This window comes from Magnolia sinica, chromosome 17 (assembly GCF_029962835.1).
Source record: "Magnolia sinica isolate HGM2019 chromosome 17, MsV1, whole genome shotgun sequence".
NCBI classification, from domain to species: domain Eukaryota; kingdom Viridiplantae; phylum Streptophyta; class Magnoliopsida; order Magnoliales; family Magnoliaceae; genus Magnolia; species Magnolia sinica.
The window spans coordinates 11,538,887-11,546,759 of NC_080589.1; positions in this window are offsets into that span (position 1 = coordinate 11,538,887).

The window sequence follows — 7,873 nt, forward strand, 5'->3', positions numbered from 1 at the left end:
TTTGTAGATTGTTTGAGGTGAGAAGGATGGCTCCCAACTTATAGTAATTGTAATTGAGCTGTCATAATTTCTGTGAAGGTAAAGACTTGTTGCACACCTACACAGAACATACTTTGGTTTTCCCATTTAACCAATGATCGAGATTGACTGGACAATCTTGTCCACTTTATTAAACTGATTATTGCAAAATAATTCATTGTATCTCTGCGCATTCAGTTCTTTGCTTCTAAATAGCAGATTCAAAATCCTTAATAAAAAGAAAGAAAGAAAAAGAATCCACCCCAAAGTCGGCATATTGGTATTTGAATGGGGCTGTTGCGTGGGGAACCTCTTTGTAATTAACTAATCTACTCCCAACATATCTTTTTTAAAGTTTTGAGTTGTTAGTGCTAAGCGAATAATGCTTTTGGAGTTTTGTGCTCTCATTGCCTGTTCAAGCCCTGAGTAAATGAGGGTTTTGTTGAAACTTTTCACATAATTTCCATAGTAGGGCCTGATAATACAAGTTCTAGAACTGTCAATGGGCCAGGCTTGGGTTGGCATCCGGACAATATGAGCAGCTGTCAATGGGTTGCGCTTGGGTTGGCTTTTGCCTCCCTTGATTGAGCTGGCCATGTCGAGAAATTTTGATTTTTCTTTTCTTCCCTTGGGGTGGGCCGAATAGCAGTTCATGGGAGGTGGGAACCATTCTCCTATCTCGTCTTGGGGTCTTGGGGTAGCATGAACTTTCGGTTCCTCGATCGGAAGTAGGGTGATGGAATAGTTTGGCAGTCCATGCAAGGACTGCAGGGAAACCCTGTGAAAGATGTGCTTTTTTTGGGGATTCCATGGGGGTGTGTGAGAGGAAGGAAATGTTAGAAAATTTGAAGATAGTGGCTGCTGGAAGCTCTACTAAAGAGCGTTTTTATGATTTTTGAGGAATTCGAGAGGATTTCAATTTTTTGGAACGTCTGATTCCTCCAAAGTACCTCAAAGCTGTCGTGGCGCTCTCTCTCACCAGGATATGTTTCTTGGTGAGAGACGTCTCTCCCCTCTGTATCTCTCTATGCGCATGGCCACGCACGGCGAAGCCTATTTTCTGGGGTTCTGTGACATGTTCTCTAATGTAGTGGTGTATGCAAGGAGGATGATTGGAATAGTGTTCTTTTACGACATTCATCTTTTGGAGTGTTCCTTGTATGTGGGAGGAAGGTAAGCCGAGGTCATCTTTTAGAGAGATAAAGCTTTGTATTTTTATTTCTTGTTTTCAGTGAAGTAGGTATATGGAAAAATCATATAAATCATTGTGCCTCAGTTTCTTGTTTTGGTTCGATTCTTTTGACTCTTGTTTAACCATTTTCTTTTATGTTTTAGCTTTGCTCACGTTAATCACGTCCACATGCATTTTTCACAACAAAAACAGCCCTTTTTGGCATTATCATTTCAAATGCAATCCTCACAGTTTTCAAATCCACTAAATTTCACAATATTTTAAATATTTTAAATCCATGTTGCCAAACGACCCCTTAGTGGAAAGGTAATCTCATGCTTACGGCGTGGTAACCTAAGGTGGGGCTTGGTGCATGGATCATGTCCATGCGTTCATCTGGGCCGTAGATCTGAGGTCGTAAAGACAGATGGCAGTATGACAATCCCAACTCAAGAATTTGAGCATGGAACGGGACTGCCATTGTTTTAGTAAAATCCAGTGGTTAGGATTACGTCCGACTGGGAAGCACTTCCCTCGCGATGAGCGGCCTGGATTTTGTACGTGTTTAGACATGCGCGTGTAAGATTATCATTCTATTGCATTATTAACAGAGATTACTGGTGTAAAGACTCGTATACCGGTTGTTATCAAGCACTGTAATTTCCTGGCATGTGCGTAATACTGCGTATGAGATCTGGACAGCTCATTTGTTGGGCCCCAGTGTGGACGGTGATTCTAGCCGCTAATTGGGACTTTCTGTGAATTATGGTTCGCTCGTTGGAAAATGGCCAACGGCCAATATTCACGGGGCGAAAAATGCCCACAATTGGAGGCGAGGATGATCTCACTCGTGTGGTTTTTTACCTATGGTCCATCCAATGTTAGGGTCCAATGGAAGGTCTAGATTTTGCACGTATGCTGAGGTTGAGTGCTGGATAAGAGAGGCATGATAGCAAAGTGTGGCGTAGTTGCTTTCCCAACTAACATTCTGGGCGATTGCAACAGTTGATCTGATTGGTCTTCGATGGCCTGGATCTCTCACGTGTACCGTGTTCGTAAGTAACCAGGACCAAGATTTAAATCCCACACGCATTTGCAAGCTTTTCTCATTTCAATACGTAAAGCTGTGGTATTGGTACTCGCGCGGCAGATACTACCATGGCACATTCATGCAAGATCCTAACCGTTCACCAGGCAGGCCCCACCGAATACATGCCCCTGCTGAAAAGATGTAAACAATCCAGTCACCAGGCTCGAAAAAGCAAGGATAATAAAACGCGTGGTAAAAGATCGGCCAACGGTCCACATTCATCATAAATGAGCTGATGGGCCTGATCGGCCAACGGACCAATGCACTTATACAGCAAGGCCCACCTGATAAGTGGACTGCATACCACACAAATGTGCCATGTTGGACCTGGGACAGTGGGTGCAGATCCACCGGTCCTGTTCACATCTATTCCATCTTGGTTTTACTCGGCGAGATCGAGCTGGGCCCACATTCAGCCCATTATTTTCTCGCGCCTCAAATTCTGCCATTGACCTGATAAGTGGGCCCTCTAACTCAGCCCAAACCCGGCCCAGACTGCCCAGTTGCAGCACTAATCTCATCATCTTAGAGAAATTTACGACTGTGGACCCCACCTTTTATCCATTGGATATTCTTGGAACAATACAAACTTAACTTCCGAACTTAGACATGCTCGTACGGACAGCGAAGACGAGGACGAAGCTACCCCTTCTTTTTAAGTACGCCAGCCTATGGTTACGGATTTAGTGGCCTCTATGGCTACGGATTATAACCGTAGCAATATGTACTACTAATTCGTAACCATGGATACCATGGTCCAAGGACTAAATAAACTGAGTCAGCTAATTGGGGTCAACCAGGTCAATTGTCTTGCCTACTTGTTTTTTTAAATTTGTCTCATTTTTTTTCTTATATCATAACGAGAGTAGTTAAAATGAATTGACGTGAGACCCATATAGCTTTCAATAGTAAGGAGTTCCTACCATAAGTTATTGTGGGCAATCTGCATCCCTTTGGATTATAAGGAATTCATATAACCCTTAGTTACAGGCAAGTTGCATAACTTTTAAATAATTTAGTTTGCATATGACTTAATTGAGTTTTAAAACTCCCTATTTGAGTAACTTAGTTAGACTCGAACAATCTCTAAAAGAGATTTTTGGCAAGTTGTGTTCAAGCCCCACCATGTGGTGTAATTTACTTTAGCAGTAGAGCTTCTTCATTTATTTTATCATCAAAACCTTCCTAGTAATTTAGTGAGGGAACCTAAGAATTGAACGAGGCAACCTAGGAATTGAGCGAGGGAACCTTGAAATTCAGCTTAAAACTTGCACGAGGCAACGTGGAAATTGAGCTTGAGTTTGGGATTACAACAGAATATTCGTCACCTTCTCAAACCACAATTTCAGTGTATACTTATAGCTTGGGTTTGAGATTACAGCAGAATATTCATCACCTGCAAAGATGAATTGAAAAACATGTCAAACATAAAATTCACAAGATAATCATAGTGTACAAAATCAGAAATAATTGAAAACAATGTAGCATTCAATGAATTTGACTTAGCTTCATATGAAATCGAGATAGAAATTGAGCGAGGAAATACCGAAAATTTAGTGAGACAAACTATAAAAATAAGTGAGGCAAACTAGAAATTGAGCGGGGCAAATTGAAAATTGAGCGGGGCAAACTCGATATTCAGCAGGGCAAACTAGAAATTCAACGGGGCAAACATAAAATTGAGCGCGGCAAACATGAAATTTAGCGTGGTAAACTAGAAATCAAGCGGGGGAAACTAGAAAATCAGCGGGGCAAACTGAAAATTGAGCGGGGCAAACTGGAATTTGAGCGGGGCAAACTAGAAATTCAGTGGGGTAAACTGGAAATTAAACGGGGCAAACTTGAAATTCAACTAGGCAAACTAGAAAAGAGTTGGATGTTTTGTCATTTTGTAGTTCTTGAAACATGACAGCTAAAAATGACATGCTTTGAGCCATATCAAATTGATCTTAGCGAGGTTCTTACCTTTTTTAACAATTAAGCCTTGATGAATCACAATAATCATATCAGCATTCCTCATTGTGCTCATGCGATGGGCGACAACGATGGTGGTGCGGTTGATCATGATCCTGTCTAGTGCCTCTTGCACAACCTGTTCGAACTCTGCATCGAGCGCACTCGTGGCTTTATCCAAAAGAAGTATTCTTGGGTCTTTTAGAATTGTTGTGGCTATGACAATTCTCTGCTTCTGTCCCCCGGACAGCTAAGTTCCATGCTCTTCAACCATTGTGTCAAGACCCTGATGAATGATGGAAATATCATTAAAATTTTCCATTTCCTCTTGATGAAGGGTGCATTACATTGCACCAAATATCATGATATTTCATGACATTTGGTGCAACCAAATGCAGCCTAAATTAACTCTCATTATTCGGTTCATTTGTGTCCAAATGCAGGGTAAGTTACAGTTAAATGGAGATAAACATTCACAATATTCTTTTAGTTAGAAACTTTAGCTGTTTCGCTATATTATCGCAATTTTATTTCCACCGGTCCAACTTAAAATGAAGCCAACTGCAATTTGGGACTGGCTTCACCTCTTATTTGAAGTGCGACTAACCCAATTTTGGGAATCTCACTTTGCTGCAACTTTATTATCAAAATCCAATTCAATTTTACATCTAAACATAGACTTTAATAAATGGTTTCAGAAGAGCTGAAATATTATTAACTTGAGGCATTTCGTCTACGAACTTTGCAGCATTGGCAATCTTAGCTGCAGCTCTGATCTCTTTAATGGTTGCATCATCCTTACTTTAGGCAATGTTATCTTTCATGCTAGAAGTAAATAGCACTGGTTCCTAGCTAACAAGCCTGATTTTCCCTCTTATCCATCTGAGCTGGAACTCCTTGAGATTTATACCATCTATCAACGAGGCAAACATGAAATTGAGCGGGATAAACATGAAATTGAGCGGGGCAAACATGAAATTGGGCGGGGCAAACTAGGATTTGAGTGGGGTAAATATGAAAATGAGCGGGGCAAGAATAAATTTGAGCAGGGCAAACATGAAATTAAGCGGGGCAAACATGAAATTGAGCAGGGCAAGTATGAAATTGAGCGGGGCAAACATGAAATTGAGCGGGGCAAATGTGAAATTGAGTGAGGGAAAAGATGCCAACATTCAGTTTGAAATCCAAGTAGACAATAGTACTGGTAAGCAAACTGGTAAGTGATTATATGTAAAGCTAACCTACACGAGACTATATATATAACCTTCAAACTTGACAAGCTAGATGTGTGGTGTGTGTGGTGTATACATGAGCTTTATTGCATAAGTGTGTGGACTTAGCAAGGCTCATGTTCAGTGCGAGTACAAATATTAAGTTGGCATACGCATTTTAGTAAATTAAGATTTTAACCACTGATTCAAGTTTCAATTTTTGTTTATTAAGATATACTCATTATGCATGCATAAGGTGAAATGAACAGTTATGAATGACTATGATTGAAGTTAAGGCATCTCTTGATAGAGATGATTGGACCACTTAGAAGTGTGCATGCCAGTTACACCTGTCATGAGATTTTCATGTTTTACACTAATGTTTTCAGTATTTATGTTGTTGGAAATATTGACATTGTGATCACGCCTAGTCCCACTTTGATTAATGAGGTGATGATTGCCGTGGTCTAGTGTCGATAGTTCTAATCGACCAAATAATTCAGGATACTTTAGAAGACCCATTAAAATATCTAGTAGAATCTCGATCGTTAATGAATTACCATATAATATATTGCATATTGTTATGATTATCCCAAGTTAGAAAATGTTGGAATCATTGGCCATGTATGGCATACTTTCATCTGGCAATGCAATGATTGGTTTAAATTAATCACATTGGGGTATATATGGTTTTATAAGCATGAAGTACTATACACAACTCAAGATAGAAGTGTATTGAAGAATGACTTCTCTCCTTGTACGTGAGAGATTGAGAAGACGAAGGTAAGTGAAAGAGTTCTACAATGGGTAGACTCTCTCCCATAGCTACTCCCCTATATAAAATGCATTTGGTCCCTAACACAGACCTCATGTTTGCCCCGCTAAATTTCTAGTTTGTTCCGCTAAATTTCATGTTTGCCCTGCTGAATTTCTAGTTTGCACCGCTCAATTTAATATTTGCCTCGCTGAATTTCTAGTTTGCTCAGCTGAATTTCATGTTTGTCCCGCTCAATTTCTAGTTTGCCCCACTCAATGTCATGTTTGCCCGTGAAGTGAAGGGAATTGATCGTAAAATGAATTGAATTGGCTGTGAAGTGAAGGCAATTGACTGTGAAATGCATGAAATGAATTGGATATAACACATATATTCGATTAACAAATTCCACTTAATTTTCCATATTGCAAAACCTACTAAATTCCAGTGTTTAAATTATACTACGTACGTCAAATGAGCCTTTGTGTTATTTTCAAGTTGGATTTGCAAAATTACAATTTGAGGGCCACTTCCTGTCATTCCCTCTTGGTTAAAATGATTGTTCTCGATTGAATTCACCTGTAAGTCCAAACACAATTCAATCATTCGGTTCCTAACACAGACTTCATGTTTACCCCGCTAAATTTTTAGTTTGCCTCGCTGAATTTCATGTTTGCCCTGCTGAATTTCTAGTTTGCCCCGCTCAATTTCATGTTTGCCCCGTTCAATTTATAGTTTGCCCCGCTGAATTTCTAATTTGCCCCGCTCAATTTCATGTTTTCCCTGCTCAATTTTATGTTTGCTCCTCTGAATTTTCAATTAGACCACGCACTGATTGAAATTGACCACGAAGTGAATAAAATGGATTTTCAACCAACGACCTGATGGAATCTTGGAAAACAACTAGGTTGGTTGGCTAAAGTAGCTTCTCCTACCCCAAAATCATATGTGGCACGTCAAGTAACTAATTTTAGTTTAGAAGATATTCTTGTTAAATGAATAAAGAAAGGAATGAAAAAAAAAGAGAGAATTATATATATAGAGAGAGAGAGACACACGTATTTATATAAATATGTATTGGAGAAAATTATAAGTAAAATAAGGTTTTCCATGTAAAAAATAAAAAAAAAAAAAAAAAGAAAAAAAAAAGAGAAAAAAGTGCATAGCATGACAGTTATGGCTACAGTTATAATTCGTAGCCACGGCCCGCTCTGGCCAACTTAGTCGACCCAACTCGCTGATTTTATTTTTTTCTTGTTGCAATCCCAATCGTTTTTGTGGGTCCCATTATGAGGTCTGTGTTATATCCAAACTGTTCATCTATTTGACGAACTCGTATTAAGGCTTGAGATGAAAAATAAGACAGATCTAGCTATCAAGTGGACCACACTGTAAAAGGCAGTGGGGAATTGCACGTCTACCATTGAAACCCTTTTAGGGTTACAAAAGTTTTGGATCATCATGAAATTTGTTTTTTCTTCTCATACAGGTCTCTATGACCCTATGAATGAACTTAGACGGGGAGGATTTCTCACAAACATCACAGTTGGCCCCATTCCCAGCGCCGGGACGTCCGTCGGCGCTCGTCTCTGCACGCCAGCCAATCCGCAAGGTATTTTCGATCTAGAATTCGGTGTCCGTACGAGGAGGTCTAAGTACGGAAGTTAAGTTTGTAT